The sequence below is a fragment of the Astatotilapia calliptera genome, chromosome 18 (assembly GCF_964374335.1).
Source record: "Astatotilapia calliptera chromosome 18, fAstCal68.1, whole genome shotgun sequence".
NCBI lineage: Eukaryota > Metazoa > Chordata > Actinopteri > Cichliformes > Cichlidae > Astatotilapia > Astatotilapia calliptera.
The window spans coordinates 12,727,263-12,749,752 of record NC_137439.1 but is presented as its reverse complement, the minus strand read 5'-3'; the positions used below and the strand labels follow the sequence as shown (position 1 = coordinate 12,749,752).

The 22,490-nt window shown below is 39.7% G+C and overlaps 1 protein-coding gene across 2 annotated transcripts in view; it reads right to left on the bottom strand.

Moving 5' to 3' along the window:
* The window catches only part of LOC113009894 (receptor-type tyrosine-protein phosphatase F), a 163,044-nt gene extending 142,900 nt beyond the window's left edge, over positions 1–20,144 (bottom strand). For both annotated transcript variants that reach the window (XM_026148492.2, XM_080293122.1), the window contains exon 1: positions 19,648–20,144. The gene's annotated coding sequence lies outside the window, so the exon portion shown is untranslated. The remainder of the gene's footprint in view (positions 1–19,647) is intronic.
* Between the last annotated feature and the right edge of the window lie 2,346 nt (positions 20,145–22,490).

Here is a 22,490-nt window from a genome sequence, read left to right as displayed (position 1 = left end):
CGAGGCAAAACTGTCATTTACTTTTCCTGACTTTCTAGATTGACAGAAGCAATATAATCCTCATCTTCCCTGGCTGTTTATTGACGTGTCCAAGATGATCCAGCCGTGTGCGCACACTCTCGCTGCTCCTACTGTGTTAGCATTGGACACAAACATGGCACTGACTTGTTAACAGCTTGGTCAAATGGAAGCATCACTGCTGCTAATGCAAAGAAGCACAAGCTCACATTAGAGAAGTGCACCACAGCGAACGAGGGCCTCAGGATAGACACCTACTGAGCTCTGGACCTGTGGCTGCTGCAGCACTCTTCAGGCTCCGGCATGAACCCTGAAATGTCTGTCTCCTCCATCGTTTAATGACGGAGATAACCTTGAAATCTATCACACGTGTGAGGAACTGTTTAATTTCACAGCTTTTTGTGTCTAATTCAGAGTTGGGCAATTTTTCAAGTGCTCGTCGGGCTTTGCAGTGCTTCTATTCTGCTCATTTTGGACACAGTCACTTAAATCGCTCCCCAAACAAGGCAAAAATGCTTGTGAGGTATTATGATTTCTGTATTACAGAACAATAGCCCTGTGTGTGTGCATTTGGTCAACTTCTTGACAATTGTATTTGACTGTAAAAATATATTATTATAAAAGCACCCTAAAGCTACTACTCCATGACTTTTGCACAGAAAATAGAGTGAGTGATGAGGCTTTTTTAAAAATAAAAAAGATTAACCTGATACAAATCTACTGTTACTGCTTGACAATAGCTGAAATGCATCCACGCTTCATAAAGAATGAGGATTGTAAAGATGGCTTATTTCACAGTCAATATAAACACAGGCTGCAGCTAAGGAGAGAAAAAAAAAAAAACAACCTTTTCCTACTTCACGTTCATCATTTTGGCTTTCTAGTGTTGGACTTTCCCAAGAGTACACGAACACACCACGTGCCATTGCAAGTGCCAGCACACAGAAAGCAAAGCCCAGCTGCTATAGAGCTGCTACATCAAGCATCACGAGCACATATTGGGTGGGCTAAAACATGCAAAAATGCCAGAGTGGTCTTTAAACATAGTTACAGAAGATGCACCAGTGCAGAAGAAGCAACAATGAATTCATCATTCTTTTGCCTAGGGTGCTTGCAGCAACACAGAGGAAAGAACACATACACAAATATGTAAAGCACCATATTCACATCTGCATATCCCTGTGAAAAATACAGTGCATTTCTGCCACCACAAATTTTGCTCAAAATATGTAAACAACTACAATATGTCACTGATAAGTCTTTTCTTTTGCTGGCTGTTTCACCTAAAAAATTTCATATTTATTTTAAACCCAAGAGGCTCAAATAATATATTCATTGGTTGCATTAATATAGGTCTTCAACATCTGTGTTTCCCCCGCAGGTTTACTGCTTTTCTTCTATCACATGGAGAGAACATCTTCTGCTGCACTTCCAGGAGGCTTATTACTTGTCATCAACTGAAGTAAAGCTATTTTCTCTCTTTTTGTCTCCTGGATGGTTAACTGCTAGGCAGACTGTATGTATGCAGGCAGTCCCATCCAGCAGGGACTCTTAAATCGAGGCACATAAATTAGGTAAATAAAGTAAATAAAATGGCTTATTTGGGGGCGGATCTGTCTGTTAAGGTTTGTTTTTTGATGATTCAAGTACAGCACAGAAGAATTCAGCTCATCAGTTTTTGTGAAAGTCACACTTTTCTTTTAACTGGCTAGAAATCAAGAATGATGTGATTTCATCAACAAATCATCGCGCATTTGACATTTCATAACATTCGCACTTGTTGCTCATATTTAGGTTGTCACACATCCAACGCAAGACATATTTATCAGCCCAGATGGACTGACATATTATTGACAAACATTTACTTGCAATTAACATCTGTGACAAAAGAGTCCTGCAGATAAAAGCTAGAGGGAGAGAGATAATTGGCAAGCATCTTCCTTCCTTACTACTTCATGGTAAAATACATCCATTGATCTTGCTAATCTGTGATTAAGTTATTAATGCATATTCAGAAACAATTACAAAATACATGCTAATGTTTTTGTTGCCTTAATTTAGTTTGAACAAGGTCAATCACCGCCATGCTTTAGATTTAGAACTGAGTGACTACTCATCTGTTCCCAACACAGGTCAATTTGTCTCTAATCAATAGGCCCATCTCTTTCCTCAAAGAGTAAACTCATTGCAATGCTCCAGAGGTTCACAGGAGGAAGAACACACAGTCCTTGACCATGATATGCTGCTTAAAATGTAAATGAGTCTCTGAATAATGGGACAAGTCAGCAATGAATATGCAGACGACCACAAATAATTTTTGCTTATCTTATAAATCATTTTAGTTTGTTGGCATTTTGGAGGACTTCACTTTATTGATTCTGAACCAAAACCAGGGACTGGAATACATTTCACTGCGAGCTATGGAAAGTCTCTGGGTCTGTGACCTTGTTGCTACCTATGTTTTCCTTGGGTGATCAGATCACAAACGTGCAGCTACAAATCTGTACAATTTGTAAAACCATTATGTTCGAGTCCCTCCAGACAAATTACGACAAAGTTACAATTTCCTGTGTAGTCAGGACAAGGTCCTGGATCGCTTCCAACCCAACCTTTTTTTCACCCCAGTGGAACATTGTAAGCAGTACATAATACTATCCAGCCCACTACCTGTCAGAAAGGTTCAGTTATTCACAGTTAAACCTCTGCAAATATTACCTCAAGTACAATGACAAAAGCCAGAAACCTGCACTTACTAAGACTAATGGTTACTGGCATTCAATGGTTTATTTGTTCATGGGTTTATTTAAGCAATCCAGAAGGTCAAATGTACCACCATTTCTTTAAGCAGCCAACTGATCAGAAAGAAATTCTTATTTTTCACTAGCTACCTGGCACAAGGCAAAGCTTCATGAAAAAAGCTGGCAACATACTACAGGAGCAAACATTTCAACATTCCCGCTACCTATATACAGCAAACACTATCCAGACACTCGTTAATATTTCATTTGCAAATTAATTATTAAAAGGTAATGATAATCATAGCTCATTAAAACAAAACTATAGAGCCATCAAATACGTCTAAAAGAAACACTGATCTTAATTTACACCCACATGAAGCTGCCCGTGAACTTTGTAGCATTATATAAGAGACCTGACATATCTGATTGGAATAATCCCAACGCCAGAGGGCTGGTGCACGGATAATAAAGTAACAGGCACAAGGACTAACATGGGCTAATACGGTTCATTAAAAATTTCCATCTCCGGCTGTAAAGAACATTATCACTTTGACCAGTGAAAATGGCAGCACTAACATGTGGATTCGTTTTATTTTACATGATGCAAAAAAATAACCTTACCAAGACATTTACCAACAATGCGACACTGTCCAAAATATAAGTCAAAACTATTCTAAAAGTTGTGCGTCATTTCAGAGAACCTAATTATGATAACTTTGACCAAACTGTGGCTACCATATTTGCTGCTTTCTATCAATATTATGCAAAGGTTTTCTCCTGAAAGAGTCATTTAGAACTCCAATTATTTTTTCAATTAAAATAATCTTACTCATTTCCCAACTTTCTACTTTGATGTTTGTTTGTTTGGTTGTGGTACCTCAGCAGATAAAGTATGCCTGAACATTACTTTCAGATTAGATCAAAGTGGCTCAGCTTTGTGCAGGTACAAAAGCATAGATAAGACCTGAAACAAGCAAATGTGAGAAATACCTTTTTTCTGGGTTATGACGCTTCATAATAGTGAATGTCTTGTTATTCAGTACTTGCCTTAGCCTCATTTTTGATCATTTTTAGAACAAAGATTTAAGGCATGGTGTCATGCTAGTAACTACGCTCTGTGAAAAGGCAAGAATAAAATATTGGGGAAAAAAGGTTGTAAAGACTTGAAATATTGCATCGGGCTTTCTTAAATCAAACATTTATGATTTTCTCAATCGTTGAGAAGAAAAGATAACAAAAACTTTAACAGCTTTTCTTTATTTTCATTGGGTCAGACTCGCAGCATGTCTCATGCTTTTCACTTCAAACCCCATCTCGTAAGCTTTGTATGGGTGGGCAATGACGCTTGCCTCTATCACTTCAGAGCTTCATACATGAAAAGCAATCACAAACAGCACTATCAATCTACTTTCCCATTTACTTTGAAAATACTCAGTGAAGACATAGCAGAGTGATATCCATGGGAAAAATGCACTTTTCAGCTAAACATTACCTTTGCCTTTCTTTATCCAAAAGCACCGCTCTCAGTGATGGGGCACAACAACAGTAAGCTAATCAAAGAGTTAGAAAGTGGTCCGAATACTTATTTGTCTGAAATGATAGCCTGCCTGACAACTATATATTAAAAAAAACAAAAACATATCAGATGTGTAGAAAATGGACTCTACTGGTCTGTGCCGAAAAGGCAAATTAGTGTCTGTTTTCCCAACAGACACACTTTCAGGTTAAAGAAGAAAATCAACACTAAAATAATAACAACTGAGAGAAAAAATGCTTGTATGTAGAGAATTTACTTTAAGAGTATTTCATCAAACAAGTGCTGAACAAACAAACATGACAAAATTTGATGTCAAGCACTCAACTTCCTTCATCCACTGTCATTTATTTTACACTTGAGGCCAGCCACTCATAAGCTTCAGTGCTTTAATGGGGCTCTCAATGGTCTGTTGTAACGCTAACGATCTTCACACAGTCAAGATACACTGAACTCTCTCTTTCTATCTAAGGGTAGTATTTGATCACAGTTTTATTGTTCCGAGTCAGGAGGCTTAGCTCAATGGGCCCAAACGAGCATTCTCAACATTCAGCATCACCAGCTAGCTAGAACTACAGTTGGTAGCTTCTCATGTCTTTAGTTTCCTTTTACATAAAAAATGAACTCGTTTTAATATAATAACGTAGTCTTATCTTATCAGTTGATGATGTTTTCTTAAAAATATATTTCTACTGGAAAATAAGTTAAAAAGTTCCCTAGCTTGGCCTATATTACACGACACGAGCTAGCTCAGAAACCTACACACCAAAGCCAGGGAAGGGGAGAAAAACAAGCTAATCAACATGCAGACACAGGAAGCCAAGTGAGCCAGAGTCAAGCTGCCAAGCCGCCAGATAAAGATCTGTCTGACACGGGGACCTTTTAAATAATCCACTTGTAAGTACACCGTTTACAAACTTTAACAACCTGCTTGGAAAAGCTGGTTTTCTGATGAGGGGCTGGGGGTGCAGGAGAAGATACATAATAGCTTGGACAAACATCATGCGGAGACTTCTAACACAGAGAGACTTTAAATGTCACTCATTAAAATCCAGAGTTACTGCTGCTGATCCTCTACTGAATTCCAGAGGCTCATCTGGGAGACAAGATTTGAGCTCACATTTTGCCTTCCTTTGGATCTTACGTAAGAATGGTGAGACAGAGCTAGGAATCTTCTAAAAAGGGGTTTGCTGCAACGCTACAAGCAGGTGATGTTGGCTAAAACATTCACTGTCAGTTTGCATTTTAGACGTTTCACAAACTAAGTCATATCTAGTTTGTGTAACCTTATTTGTAATATGATTTCCCGATTTCTGGTTCTGCCGGTCCCTACAATTCTATAAGAAAAGGCTAAATGCAATCACAAGAAAGGACATGTTTGATGTCGTTATGACCTTCAATTACAATCCGCCTGTTCATACGCAGTCCTCGTTTACCTGACAATGTGACTAATGCCCCTTTGCGTGTGAAGCATGAGACCATTTCTATATGTTACATAGGAAACAGCATGGGAATCAGAGAGGGGAGTGCCTGACTTAATAGGGACTAGAGAATCCTGAGCCCTTCCGAGAGGCACGGTGATGTTGTTTGCCACATTAATTGCTTTGTGACAATTGAAGGCTTTAAATAAATGGGCACCATTTCAAGGGACTCAAGCTTTTCCAAACATTTTCAGATTATGCCGTCTTATCTCAAGTACTGTATGCAATATTACCTGGCTGGAACAAATTCAGAGCTGCCAAGAGGATCCAAAGATCAGACATGGAAATACAACTTATTAGGATGGGAAACACTCAAAGAAAATTCTTAAGACTAAGCTGTCCAGAGAAGCTTAACTGCACTGTTTCACACTATTTCTGAAAGAGGAGCTCTATCTTCGATTCAAGATAAAAAGGAATAATTTTTTTCGGAGGCAATTTCTATTTCTTTGACAGTGGTTCCAACTTCAACTCAAGGATAAGGTTCGTATCTGTATATACGCTTTGACAAAGAAAGATAAAGGTAGAAAACTGCTTATCCTTGGGCTGACATTAAGAACTACAGACTACTTATTCTGCTCTGATGTCATAAATTTACTTCTTTTTTTTTTCGTCTGCTGAAAACTTCACAACTGCAGATTGAACGCAGTGAACTGGGCGAGGTGTAAGTATACTTGCATTTCTGTGTGCATGTTTAGGCATGCGGTGGTAGTAGGGGCTCATACTTATGCTGGGAATGAGAGCCAAGCCATTCAGCGCATCTTGAGCTATAAATCAGCCTTGGTCAACCTGGCCAAGAGCATTTTCAAACCCATTTGCAGAAGATAATGCCAGCTATTCCTCCCAGCCCCAGGGACAGAAGAGCTAGCCTCATGAATCATTGCCCTTTTAGTGGAGCTGTAACATGGATCTCACCTTGCTGAGTCCATAGGGTCCTCTTGACTCTTCCTGGTAGGCACAAACAAAGGGTGTCAGTAAAGTAAAATGTTTGAGCTATGACTAAAAAAAAAAAAAATCCAAAAAATTTAGTTATAGATCATAATGACTCAGAGCTGACGAAAACCAGGTTAAAAGAAAGAACAGACCCTCCACCGCAAATTAGTATGCAGGATAGGAATACAATACTACAGAACACCAAAAACAACAAAAAAACAATTAATGACACTGACATAATATAACTTATAATATAAGCCTAAAAGGGATGTCTAACAAAGGTCTAACAAAGGTCTTGTTCAACAGCACACAGTTTTTTTTTTTCTTCCAAAACACTGCTTGTTCTATGTCTGTCATCCACATGCAAATGCAGTTTTAGGTCATAGACCTTTGGGAAAACTCCTTCCAGGTCAAATATGTTCAGAAACTCTTGCAGCATTGACATGAAAACAAAACTTTTTTCTAGGCTGCTAATCATCAAGAGACATTCAAAAAAAAAAAAAAAGAAGGGAAAAAACACAGAACATGTAAATGTGGACTAAGACATATCTATTCCTGTGAAATAGACATATACTGTTTACGTATACGTCACTTTTTCCTGAGGGAAACTTTGCAACTTGCTCTAAGACAAATTTGTTCAAGTTAATTTAATCAAAATCATTTTTGTAATAGTAAAAGAAATGTTTCCAAAAAGATTGTGGATTAGCTTAAACAATTTGACTACACTATTATTTTATAACACTTTTTAAAATTTGCAACTGGCAATATCTCATTAAAGTCAGGTTCAAAGAAATTGCCAAGTTTTAATGCCATCATTAAATCATTAAATGCAAACTAGCTCACTTCTCAGGTGTATCTATGAAGACTAAGAATGCCTTAGCCTTCTTCTTGTAAGGGTTTACTATTTTATTCTTGCAAGAATCCAAAATTTCCAAGAATTAAAACTAAGATTGAAAATAAAGTCACATTTGTTGATCCAGTGCACGTAGTCATCAGTCATCAGGGACTTTGCATCCTTCTAGGGAACAGGTTGGGTATTTTTTAATATTTTTGTAGTTTGTCTTGTATAATAGCGTATATGTTGTGTACGATATTAAATACAGTTCTAAGTTAAAGCAAAAATCTATCTAGCAATAAAAGCTGAAAATTAGCTCCAGCTTTAATACTATGATATGCTGTATTTTGCATTTTATGCTTGTGTATTTGCCACTATAAAAAGAAACATAAAAAAAATGAGTAAATAAATATTTATTTATTTGGAAGATCTACCACACCCATGAATGTGCGGTAATGGAAAATAACCTTTAGACCTTGTTGAAATGGAAAGCAGTCTTTTATCCAATGTCCATAGACATTAAATCTACAATAAATTCCATTTAGTACCAACAGAGCCAAATGAGTTCCCCTCCCTCCACCACCTAAACCACTCTGTAACCTCATGCTGTGATATTCCATTACTTTCTGACTACAGTTAGGAAAATTCGACAGGATTTCAGCTGTGCACTGCAGTGTGTAACCTTGAAATGTACTTATTGTGAGTCTGATGAATGTTGGTTATGTGCACCTACACACAGGGCCATTTATATTATCATAGCCCATATTTATATATAAATGGGATCCAGGAAACAACTTATCATGTTGGTCACTGCAAAGATATTCCATTAAAAGCAAGTTCAAAAGTCTCAGCGCTTCTCCATTCCCTCTTACTTTTACTTCACTGCAGAGAGATGGGAGTGAAACACTAAAACAAATCCCTCAAGGAAAGTATCAGACACTACAGCTTTATCTGTTGGCAATTTTTAAAATGCAATTTAAAAATTTAAAGTTTTTTTTTTTTTAATAATATCAGAGAAGGTGGACTTACACTAAAGAAAAGCATATGGTTATTTACTATTGTTAAGGTCGATGGGAATGCGTCCCATTTGCTCTGGACTAGGCATTTTGAAGCCTAATGTTCATTACCATTTTGGACACTGCCAAGTTAATATTTTGGAGTTAGTGCAAAGTTACAGACTGATAAAATACTAGAATTTCCTTCATTAAAACTGGAGCACACTCCTAGGACAGTCTGTAGCACACAGCAAAAGTATTACAAATATTGGTCCATCGAAATGCTCCACAAGAACCAACAACACAGACTCCAGTTGAGTGACTTGTAAAGTGATATCTGAAGGGGGGAAACCAAAAAGGTTTTTCAGACCAAAACATAAAACCCCCCACAAAAACCCCTATGCTATTTAATGATGTAGAGTTGGGCATTTTAACAGAAGAGTCTTTGGTGAGTACTTTACGATTGATGCTTTCAGAGCCAGCTTCAAGTGGCCACTGAAGGAACTTTTTTTTTTTTTTTTTTTTGCATTTCCACATTGGCTTTACAGCAGATTTTGTTGTTTAGTGTAAAACTACCTCCACATGTACATGAGTATTTTTGAAAATGCAGCTTTTTCTATGTGTTTGGGCCTTTCATTCACATGTCAATGGCATTTTGGATAAGTGAAACTAAGACTTCTAAGGTTTTGCTTACTCTTTCCCTCTCCGGCTTCAAGACTTCTGATTGGCCAACATTTCTACGCGGTTAGGATTTGGCGCGTTCTTAACAGTGTTTGACTTAATTTTTTGCATTTACATATGGACAGAGATTTTTTTTAAATCTGCGTGTGTGGACCGGATTTAAAAAAAAAATAAAATAAAATCTCTGTTTTCAAAAATACCCGTGTACGTGAGGCCTAAATGTACAAAATTTTGCAGGTTCGTCCCCCTGTTGTGATTGTTGTGGCCATCTTGGGCCCGTTCTTCGTACCTCGCTAAGTAGGTTAGCCGGATTAGATTGTTGACGATTTCGCGTGATCTTGGATCAGTCGGTTCCCCGAAGCTCATCCGGGACTTGCTGTCATAGCAACAGAGCCGTAAGCGTAAACCTGCTCGGGAGCAGGTTTACTTTATGTAAACAGGATTAGATCGCGGCCACGCAGGTATGTCCGCTTCATTTATACGAAAGCAACAGCGATATTTTTCCACTGTTTCACCATAAATAAATATTATCAATGTAACTAAAGATAATGCAGCACTTGATCCTTTTATTGATTTCACACAGATACATACAGGTCATTTCCTAAAAAAGGGAAATGTACTATTAACATTCTATTACATGTATGTGATTATTACAGATGTAATTCATATTTCAGAGTAGTAATTGTAAATTACTTCGTGTAATCAAGATGAGAGACCACGGCTATAAAAGCGAAGGTGGATTTGGGAAGTCTGTCGCAGCCATGTCCTGTCCGTATACGCGAGCAGCCCATTGCGGAAGGTGCAAGATTGATAAGGAGAGTCCTCAGAATTCAGCGTATATTGTGGGATAGACAGGATCCTTTAGCTCAGCGCGACAGTGTGCTCATAGAGAGATATCGATTTTCCCGTGAGGGTATTATTTACTTAACCAACTTGTTGACGAGGGGGTGCAGGACCACCACCTGTCTTTTTTTCCTCTGCCCTTTTCTTGGTTGCTGTTATGAACAAACTAACAGAGTATTACAGGCCAGTATTACCTTGCCAAGAGACGCAAAGCAATCTAAGAGATAAATATTACCATTCTGTAGAATACTCCTGTATTCCACTTTTACTTGTTCCCATGTTCTTGTGGGTCCTGTTGTGGCTCTAATGTGAAAGGGGATATAATATAACATATTATAATATAATATAATGCCATATGATATTGGACAATATAGTGTCATATGATAGATCTACCCTACCGCCTACTGGTGTTGGCCAGAGGGGCCGATGGCGCGATATGGCAGCCTGGCTACAACCGTAGCTGCCTCCACCAGTGTGTGAATGTGGGAGTGAATGAATAGTGGTATCGTAAAGCGCTTTGGGCGCCTTGGAAAGCGCTATATAAATCCAATCCATTATTATTATTATTATTAAATTACCTACGAGTTTGATTTGTCAGCAACTTTCTGCCAGCCCTCTCTCCTTGCTTTTGCAGCCTTTGCAGTGTTCTCTTGCGTTTTAATTAAACTCTGAAACTCCTGAAATCCCTCACTCAAGAGTTCTTGCTCTGCTGCCGGAAAATACCGAGCACGCCCCTTCGACATTTTCGCCGACCAATCAGCGGGTTGCCGATCAATGTTTCTACTATCGATGCGTAGCCCCTTTTACGACGCCCAGTGATGTCACATTCCTGCGTCCAGCTGTAGTAATCGTCAACAGCAGGTGTGTTCGGGGAACCGGATTAGCGAGCTCACGGTTAGCGCGATGATTTGATCTTGGATGTGTCATTTGATCTTGGATGTAGTAAGCGACGTACGAAGAACGGGCCCCTGGTTATCTTACTCGAATAACATCCTAAAGGAATCAAACTATCATAAAAGTACATAAATTTAAAAAAAAGAATAAACATTCACATATGTTTGTGATTGTTATCACCTGTTTAACGCCAGAGACCCTAAAGATGCTATCCTTTATACTCTGAATATATAAATACTTTACACATTTCAGTATTTCACAAGTACAAGTTAGAGACCTGATGGCACATTATTGGCAGCCTCATATTATTAGGTTTTTTGGGGGGTTTGTGCAATGCGCGACTAGCCGTGGGAAAAGTCCTCGTTTAAGCATTGCTCAGCCCTTAATTCATTTACTGAATTATTTCATTACATGGCTTTATTGGAGTCACTTGTCTTCACTTGTGTCATAACACTAGCTTTCCCAACCGTCTCACTCGAAGGAAAGGCCAAAAGTCAAGATGAGATTTAGACAGCACATAATTTAGTCTTTTTGTTGTAGCTTGATTGTTTTTGTATTCTTTGTGATTTATTTGAAGTGGATATTTCTATTTCAAATGAAGTGTTGGGTCTGTTCAGCTTTTATAAACTCTGACAAGCCTTCCTGCAAAACATAGGAGACAAAAATCTTCAGACTCACATTACAAAATCCAGTTTATTTCTCAGTGTGCCATTTTTATTTGCTGCTCTTAGTTATTCACTGCTTCACCGTGAGCTGCAGTGTGACACGATGACATGCTGTCAACACTAATGGTCGTTGATGGCATCAAGGCTCTGTCAGGAGGACACAATAGGTGCTCAGAGCCAAGGCCCTCGGTAGCCCTCCACAGACGAAGAGCTGTCATCTCTGTCCCTCACTGCCAAAGAGCCCCACCCCCACTCCCTAAAATCCTATCCATCTGCCATATCAGCGAGGCAGACTGAGTGCAAGGCATGCACTTTTCTTCCATTAACTGTTGTGTTTTAGCATGACCAGTTAGTGCCAACGAGGGCTCATGTGTCACAATTCACTTGCCACAACCATCTCAAGGTCAGTTACTCAGTTTTTGTTTACGTGTGAAAAAAAATGTTTGTCTTGTCTTGACACAATTTCAATATTACCAAGCCTCTAAAAACCAAACCAACTGTGAGACTTCAACTGCTTTTACAGAGGCTGTACGCTAAAAGGAATTTGACGAGTGTCCTCTCTTCATACTGATTTCTTGCTCTTTTTCGGAAGATTTTTGCACCTTAAAGAGCGCCCAGAATCCATGTCCTCGTATAACCATATTCTCACCAAAGCTGGTAATGGACTGGACAGTTATTCCCTTGAGCAAAGGAGCTTTTGGGGGAAAAAAAGAAAGAAAGCTGGAGTGTACTAACATCCATCTAAAGAAAGAACGCATGCGAGATAAAACTTGCAAAGTCATGATTCTTAACATAACTGGAAAATTGCATTATGACTGTCAAATGTTTCCCATTATCACTTAGGCAACTATGCTGCAACATGTCAATGAAGAACAGTAAAGCACTAAATGAAAGATGGGCATGTCTCCTATTTTTCTAAAGATAATTTACCCAGTGTTAGTGTAAGGCAATATTTCTGAAAATCGAGAAGTCAAACCGTGTTTAGGGTGAAAAACTAGCTCGTTGTGAACTGCACTCAGTGATTAATCTATGTATGTGACATTTAAATCAGCTTGATAAGACAGCTGACTGTTTGACCTTCATGTAATGTTCTGCATCAATTCAGGTACCAATCTGTGTGTTTGTGAGACTATGTGAGTCAGTGTGCCCTAATTAGATGAGAAGCTGAAAAGAATAGGTAGTCAATGACAAGCGCAACGAATGACACCAGCCGCTGAACCGCTGCTCTATCCATTTGTCCCCATCCAGCATTTGTCTAAAATGAAAGAGTGCGTCATCTGCAGACTTCTGCTGACTGGGCAGATGAACGGCCAAGGCACCGAGGCCTTAGACGTGCGTTGCATGTTCCTGTCAACAGCCCGATACGTTTACCAGTACACAGGATGGGATAATACCCTCTACAGTGGCAAAGCCCGAGCCTCAGCATCCACAAAACTGATGTCAACGTCTCCTTCAAAAGAAGTAATAACCCACGAGCGGCAAGTGTAGAGCACATGAAGCTATTTGGACTCTAATTCATAAAATTCACATTTGGATTTGATGCATTACAGTGGCATTACAATTTCATATGTTTTCAACACCGCAAAAATAAGGTCTGCCTGAGGACGAGTCTCATGTTTCCATTTTCAATTTACTATGATGCCATCTTTATGAAGGCATAAAACTACGGTATTCGAGAGCACAAAGTGTAACAATGGAGTTTAGTCTCTGCAAGAGGTTTCTCAGTGGGATGATACAAAAACAAAAGCCGCCACATACAATGCAACAAAAACATTCTCATGTAGTGCCAAACCACAAGACATCGCTTCAGATGAACAACCATATCACTGCTGTTGAACAGATACTGAGGAAATTGCATGGTCAATAGCCTGATTTATTGCCGCACTGAGTTATGCTACATTGTACAACGTGTTGCTACAACAAGCATGTTATACGCTATAATTTAGCAATCAGAAAAGCAGAAAATATTTTTTTTTTTTGAGAACACAGAGGCAGTGATATTCAGTGTATTTCAGATAGTAATTTCTAAGCCACTTTTCCATGGATATATTATCGTAACTTAACTTATTGTATAAGTACTTACGACATTGTACTGTACATTTTTCCAAGCCATCAGCAGCATCGTCATCAGTAGGCCCCAAACTCATTATTATTGATAATTCTCTACTTAAGAATCACATTCCTCTTAATAAAAGGCAAAAATAAACACAATGCCATCATTAAGAACAAATCACATGATCCTGATCTTTCTCTTTTGCTTAATTGAAAAGAAAATATACAAAAAAGCAGGAATGCTGACATAGGACGTTTAAAAAAAAATAAAACAGTTACTAAACTCAAGACACCCCACTTCTGTGTGTTTTGGGGGTTACGGGTTTTAATTAGATGGCCTTTTGAGAATGCAGAGCCATCTGGGACTGTCTGAGATCACAGGGACAGCAGATGAATAGCAACAGTTTCTACATCTCACTGTAGACTTTGTTATGCATACCAATGGGCAGCTAACTGCACATTGTGTGTATGATGTCCCACAGTTGTCCAGAGTTTCCATTTCTCACATCAGAAAATTTGTTAACAGGGAAAAAAAGAGACGGTGATGTTCTGGGCTCTCGGGATTTTAAATCTTCAAAAGTTGCATCAAAAACCCTTTTAAAGACAGTATTTAATTATAGTGCAGCAAATGCCAACCGTTTTCACTGATGTTTGCATCTTTGCTTTAACAAATGTTAAAATATCCAGCTTTTATTAAATATTTTTAAATAATACAAGTGAGATACAGCAACACTAACTCAACTTATAAAGCAACCAATAAAGCCCCACTCCACCAGAGTCACTGGCCTCAGCTGACAGGTTTGTGAAATTACTGCAGCTTTTCTTGAGTTCTTGTCATAAATAGAGGCAATAACAGATCACTGATATCCTCAAGGCTGAGCCATCAAATTCCAGCATTCTTCACTCATTAGTCTTGGAACTTTTCTCTGAAAACTCGCTTTTTCTTGCTCTTCAGTGACACTTTAACTGTGGAACGAGTCGATTTGTGCTTCAAAGTAAAAACTCAATCGACGCTGCTTGGTCCATTTAAGTAATAGCGATGTTTTATGTATACACAAGTGCAAGTCAAGTTACATACATGTCCATAGGTCTCCACAAACAAATTGGACCATGGCTCTAATTCACTCTCAGCAGCTGGAGAGAAAAGCTTTACCACTTAGGGAAAAGGCTGCCTAATCAAAAGCAGATGGACCCCCTATATCTCCGACTGCCTAAATGAAAACAGACAGAACTGATTAACCTAACATATGACCTTTCAATGTCATCTGTATTCACTACTTCACTCAGTAGCACTCACATAGTTTGAAGTAAAAAACAACAAACCGCACAAGGAATGGATAAAAAAAAAAGGGGGGGCACATGGTAGAGCAGGCCATTTTTAGCCCCTGTGTCTGTTTCCACTTTTCCAAATGCAGAGGTGCCCTGTAAAACATTGGTGTAAATGGTTTATAATGCCACCAGTGGACTCTGAAATGGTAGACCTGGTTTCAATCAGCAGTCAAATTGCTCCTACATTACCCTTGCAGACAGAGTAGTAAATCATTCTTTGCCTCTATGCTGCTGACGTTAAGGAACAGGCATTGTTAAAAATCCACCATGCGTGCTACTAAGAGCACCCTGTCTCTATGTGGGGATGGGATGCTAAAAAGGACAATAGCTGCTGCTTGCAGCATCCCCATAGATGCAACGGCAAGATATCCTGATCCCCTAGGCGGAAAAATCAGCACACCTCATATGTGCATGTGAATCTGAACCCTTATACCTACAGTTACTGACCTGATTTGCAGCTCTGATTGTAAACTTTAGCTTACAGACAAACAAATTCTATGCCAGAAACACATCACAACCAGTTTGAACCAGTTTGAGTGGTTTAAAAAAAAAAAAAAAAAAAAAAAAAAAAAGAGTTTTGGTTTTTCTGTGCCAACGCCCTGACAGTGGGCCAGTGAGGCATCTCAGAACAGTTATAATCCCCTATAAACCTGAGAAATGCTGATCCCGCCCACCACAGACCAACGCACTATGGGCAAAACCTCTCATTAGAACTTCAGGGCCCTGAAATTACCAAGATTTTACCCATACTGAAAGCATGAGAAAGCATCGGCGGGGAGAGGGCTGTGCCGAGTGGTTTTTCAATGTGTGGCCACAGAGGAGCTGGAGCTCCTTAACAGTGCCATTCAGCCCAGCCCCTGCCAGGGAGTACCGGCATATGAGGGAGCTGAGGCAGATGCTCTGGCTACTAGCCCCAAACCAGGCCTGCTAGGAAATACCCTACACAAGAATACACAAATCACCACAAAGGCCAAAGATGTACTGAGGCCAACAAACACAACAAATCAACAACATGAAAAGGAAAGTAAATCCTCAGTGAAAAACCTCATTTTTCACTCAAATATTTTAAAAGCAGGTTAGAGTATCGTTACTTTTACTTTGTGTGTGTGTGTCCTTGCTAAATTAATTGTGACAGCTTTCCACCATTTAAAGGAATACCAAAAACCTGAAACTATCATGTTGATAATGATTGCCTACAGGCCTGCTTTAGATGTATAGAAATGCCATGCTTTGATAAAAAGCCTTTTATTTGATGTGATTTATTTGTAAAATCAAATTTTTTGTTTTTTTCCTGGCTTTGTGTGTGTGTGTGTAGGAGGGGGTAAATCCAATCACTCCCTTATCTTTTTCAACTTAAATCTTTGCATTTTCCTGTTTTGTGTTGTTTATTTGCTTGTTTTCGATTAATACAAATGCCTGAGTATCCCACCCGAGGAAGTGACATCCTAGGTATTCCAATCTTTAAAAGGAAAGTGGATTTTTCTTCAGACCTGGATGAAACCTCCCTGGGTGGGCACCAAAACTTCCTCTGCAGTATAAACCTAAATTCCCTTGCTAGAAAAGAAAGTGAGTGTCAGCTTAAATCAGCAGCAAGCCAGCCGATTCAGATTACCAGCACATCGATCGGTGCATCGCTACCACTGAATGCAAGATGTCCCCCTCATCACAAAAGCCCATTCTCATCAGCAATGCAAGCTTCAAGTTTCTGGACAACACTGTATATTTCCCAGTGGACAAGGATTATCTTCCAAACTCGATGCGATGTCACAAATCCTGTTCTCAGAATTTGGGTTTAAAATGGCTTTAAATGGCTTTAAAAAGTGTATCTAAAAACACACACTTAGGCAAGCTGTGCAGGTATATTAATGACTGTCCAAGTATTGCAATATTTTGTAAATAAAAATTGTATTCATTTATTTATAGATACTCTTATTTTGAAAGCTCAGTTGCTACTAGCCATTTAGCCCTGGTCCTTCCTGTCTAATGTTTTCCCTCTGACAGATCGCTGTTGTGGTCCTCAATGTCATTCAGCAACCTTCCACCATCTCTGACTGCATCTGCCAACTGTAGCTCTTGTTCTGCTCTGAAGCTAAACGGTCATTCTGAAGTAGAACCTGCAGCAGGTGGGAAACACCTGTTGGTGCTGCTACGCTGAACTTGCTGACGCTGGAGAGCAGGACAGAAGTCATTGTTTCTACCTGCAGTTCCAGACAATTAAGATGAAGTCAGTTCAAATGATGTGAGAACGACTGAAGGAGAACCAGCAAAGTAATGATCTCTTATCCTTTACATACCTCAAACCCAGTCTAATTCTGTGGGAAACACTGCAGAACACATCTTTGTCTACAGTGCAGTTCAAGCTGACCAAAAAGTATCTTAACTAAAGCAGATTTCTTAGCTAAAGTTTTTTGATCTGTTTAATATCTGCTCTGAAAACTGGAGAATAAAACAATGAATTTTAATCAGCAAAGAAATTAGCAAAGTGCTGATTGACCTCAGTAATAAGAACTACTTAATTTCAGTGTGCACAATGACGTCACCGCCTAAGGGCCTAGGATATTTTCCTGCACACACACACACACACACACACACACACACACACACACACACACACACACACACACAAAATCCAAAACAAAACAAGCAAGCAATCGTGGGCCAGAGTATAATCCTGCGGCAATCACAGTCAAATAAGTCACGTCTTTTCTTGGGGGGGGGGGGGGGGGGGGTGTAAATTAAGCCTAATGGCTTGTGGGAATGTGCCAGCATTCAAACAAACATATACCATGGTCAAAAATACAAACACACTTCACTGAGAGCATTAAAAAGATATAGATTCATTCTGCAATAGCTTTCACAGCTCGCAAAAAAATAGAGTAAACAGGAAAATGAGCCAAGATAAACACAGCAAAAAACTCTAACTCCCCTACAATCCATCCAAAGCAATTTGAAGAAAATCTTAACGCTCCAGCTCTGTCAACACACGCTTAATTGATAACATGTCTGTCCACCAGAATAATTCAGAAACATGGAGCCAAACAGAAGCACCATCAGAATCACCTACTTTGGGAAAGCAATGACATCCAAGTTTGACAAATCCGTACGTTTGCTGGTAAAATAATCTATATGCATAAGCCACACACCATCTATAGGACAGCTCACTACAAATGTAGAATAGAAATACACCGGGTCACTTTTTTTTCAGCTGGCAGTTAGAAACCCAAACATGCAGCAGGGCCCAGGATTTGGTTGCAGAGAGCCTCTGATGCAATTCCAAGAAACTAACTCACCCTGTATCATCCTGTTACAGTGTGGCTCATGGTTAGCTCTCCTCATTGTGTCTGTGACAGCTTTAAACGGATTCGTGTATTGATAAAGCACGGCCATGAGCCCACTTCAGCATATAACCAACCCTGCAAAATTGCTTCCAATCCTTTCTTTAAATAAACCCAACAGGGCGAGGGATTGATGCAATGCTGAGGAATCTACATGTATATCCACCCAGTGAAAAACCAATTGACATCTGTTCACGATCTGAACCGGCCTCGAGGTTATCAGATGATGTGGCGCACCTGCAAATTGTAAACGCTGTCATAAAAATTGCTCCACAATTAAAGTCTCTCATGAAGGGCTGGTGATGAAATCTATTCTTTTTCTTGCCAGAGATGCAAGGAGCAGTTTCTTGACATGAAACCTTCCTCTGCAGCCAGTGCTGCAGCAAGTGTGAGGGATGAGACACACATGACAGGAGCCTCTGCAACTGATGGGCATACAAGGACTCACCGACCTGTCTGGTAATGATAAATAAAGACAGAGCAAAGATTTCATATGCCAGAGGGGGGTTGAGGACTCACCGACGTGCCCGCGCACTCATGCACGCTCGCACGAAGTGAAAAAGCCAGGTCTGGAGACAGCTAGGACCTCCGGGCAAATCGTTCTTTATTGTAATGATCAAAATGGGATCAAAATCACCGCATCGCAATTACACACCCTGCGAAAAAAAGGAATGAAAGAAGAAAGAAAAACAGGGTGACGATGGGCTCGCAGCCCAAAGACCACCACTGCTCCCCCCGTTTATTCTTTCATTAGTAATTGTCGACAGATTTTCAGCATGGTTAAAGATTTCGGTCCTGCGAAGACTCCTGCTCACTGAAAAGTGCATGCAATCTATGAAATGCGCAGGTTTGCGCTTACAAAAAAAAGAAAAGGAAAAAATAAGATTAATATTCCACCTCATCTTTTCCCTTTTACCTACATCTGAGTGGGTAGCTTTCTTTATGAAATGAGAGGCAGGATATTTCTTGGACCGTCTCTCAAGCGGACCACATATTAGTCGCTCTCATTCGGCACTGAAATAAAAGTTGCTGTTAGCTATACATTTAGAGTTAGCATGTATAAAACAGCAACAAACTGTGTGCGTGGCTGTCTGAGGTTAGTCGGAGCCCCATTTCCCCCCCCCCAAACGGAACGACAGCAGTTCACGTAGTGCACCTTTAATGCCATTTTTTCTAAGTGTTTCCACTTTTAACAAACAAATTCGTGAACGTTTGAACAATAAAAAAAATCCGCAAGTTATGCAACTTAACGGCACCGCTAAAAGCCGCGTCTCAAGTTCAATGGGGGACATTTAGACAGAGATAACGTGCACTTACTGAATCTCCTCTTTGTCACGGCCGTTGGCATTTCTCTCCGTCTCTCTACCACAACGTTTAGTCCCGCTTTGAGTTTGTAGCGAGCACAACAATCCACTTCATGTAATTAACAGCCACAAAACGGGAGTTAGAACCAGTCCAAGGAGTAAAAGAAGCGAAGGAGGGGGGGAAAGATACGAGTCCAGTGCGAGAGGAACACGAGGTCCTATCCCGGTCAGCCGACCGGGGTCGTGGATACTGGATCTATTCGTGGCAGCTCCTGCGTCTCGCCGCTAACGGGTTAACGTCAGCTTTAAGTGCTCAGTGTCGCTGCATGCATGTGAGGGGAAAAAAAACCCCGAGACGATAAGAAATGAGACTTCTTCTCTTTTGTGTGAATTTTCTTCTCTGGCAAGTTAATTAGTAAGCACAAGTCTGCGCACAGTCTCCCCCCACAGAAGGAGCTGTGGAAGGTAGGGAGTTGTTACGTCTCTCCCTTCACAGTCACGCTTCTTTCTGCCCCCGTGGAGAAAACACATACAGGTCGGTCAGCAGGATTTTCGGATTCACTCGGCTGCACTCGCTTCTGTGTCCATTCATCTCTGTTCCTGAAGTCCTGTAGCCTCTGAAGGCACGCACTAGACACAGGGGGCTCTCAAAACAGTCATTTTGATTTCTCTATTTACACTATACGCAACTGCTATGGAAGACAAGGCATTTTTCTGCAACGAATACGCGAATTTGGAAGTTAATTATGGTTCAGAAGGCAAACACAGTTCTTACATTAAACTGTCTACTAACTGCTGCAACGAGCAAAGTCGTGAATTACCACCGAGAATAGAAAATTTACTATTAAGTACTGCCCTACTCTTCAGCTAATAAAATGCATCTGCATCCTCAAACCTCATCCTTGATCTCACCTTGTGAAGGCTTTGTACAAAGGTACAATATATATATGAATATAATTTATAAGTGCTAAGCAACTTTGTAGCTCTTTCACCACTAGCTGAAATTGTTTGTTTTTTTAAAAGGCAACCTTGGGAGATGGTGGCAAGAACAATTCCCCACTGTGCAGTGACACCCAAGCATGTTAACAAGTTTTCTTTGACAACAAATACTGCACTGATTTTAAAGCAATCCACAATTATTTTTAAGAAAGATTTGCAGACTGACTTTGTGGTCTGCAATCCTTGTATATTACGCTATAATTTTTTATTTCTGATGGTGATCACTTTAAATCTGGACTTGGAATCCAGTTTAATTGTAACCCACTGGCAATCAAGGACAGTTTTTGGGACCAACAGAATTCACGGGGACAGAGAATGGGCTCTGCTTACAGTGCAGCCTGGCTGTTAGTGCATGAGCACTCAAGCGACACAGCTGAACGTGCAGGTCATGGATACTGTGACCCCCAGTAATGAGGACCTAAATATCTTCAGGGTTCTGACAACCCATCTACTCCGCCTTCTAACCTTACCATGATCAATCGTTTGCTTGGCAGAACCCCTGCTGTACTGCAGCTCCAACCTATCTGCCACACCTTCCTAATAACTGGTGCAAATGACGTTTACACAAGGTTTTACCCTGCCATAAATGTCTCTTGCAATTGGGCAATCAAGCAGGTCCTGAGTTCACCACACACATAGAGGCTCACGAATATATTCACCTCTACTTCAACAAAATGACTTGCTACCTGACCTCTGAGTGATTGAAAGGGAATTCTGTTCCTTTTGGCTGACAAATGATAATCACGGTCTAATGCATTGTTCCAGGAATAGAATCTTGTTGCACAAATAAGAGGCCGAGCCAGCTTTATTACACTTTAAAGGAGGCCATTGTTTTGACACAACAACCTTCAGTATGTAGGTGCCACAGAGAGAAAGTGGTGCATGTGTCCAATAACGCCATTACATATCTCTGGTGGCCAAAACCAGGCCTGTTTTTCAGTTTTAGACATCTCTCGTGGACAGTGTTAGAGACCTATAAACAATCTTTGTTTGTCAAGGTCAAAGAACATGTCTAGTGGTGTGTGTGTGTGTGTGTGTGTTTGTTTTTTCAGCAGTACTGCTAAAGAGTTCTAAAAGGGCAACTATACTTTGTCCTTCCAAACATTTGCTTAGCAGTACAGTTTTGTACTGTGATGCTCTTACCAGTAGAATATCTTCCATTTTTTGCACATTAATGTTATAATTATTAAGGGCTAATATACATCACAGAACCTTAAAACCATTTTTTTCAGTCAATTGAACAATTACTTTCATCATAGTACTGGAACGAACTCTCCCGTCTAAACTTCTTTCTCTTCATAATTATTGCTGTGATTTGAAGTTGATTGGTAGCTAAATTAGTGCAAATCAAAAAGTGTCTGAGGTACCATATCAGCCTTAAACCACAACACTGCTAGGAGGAAGATTCATACAGTACATGGATCCCTTTATCAGTTGTTCCTCTTTATTAAATTTTTATTGAACTCTGTGGGGAAATTAGTCAAGAGAAATTACTTGTAAAGAAATTAATTTCTATCTAGAAGACCCTCAGTTGGCACTTGATGGTTTTGAGGCTGACTTAATAGTTGTACAAAAATAGAATATGGACTATGACTAAATGTAAACTGAACACACAGATCTCACACAGGACTAATATTAACTTTGGACTTCTAAGAAGAAATAGTGTTACTTGCCTCTTTTGGCATGTTAATTTACTCATGCTGTGGATTTTTCAAGTGACTAAAACAAATGCATTCTGTGTAGATTAGGGAGGTTTTATTCATCCCAGAAGCAAATGGGAAATTTTCTGATTTGATATTAAAAATGGGTTTTCTTTAAGTAATAACATTGTCAGTCAAGACACTGACAATAAAAAGA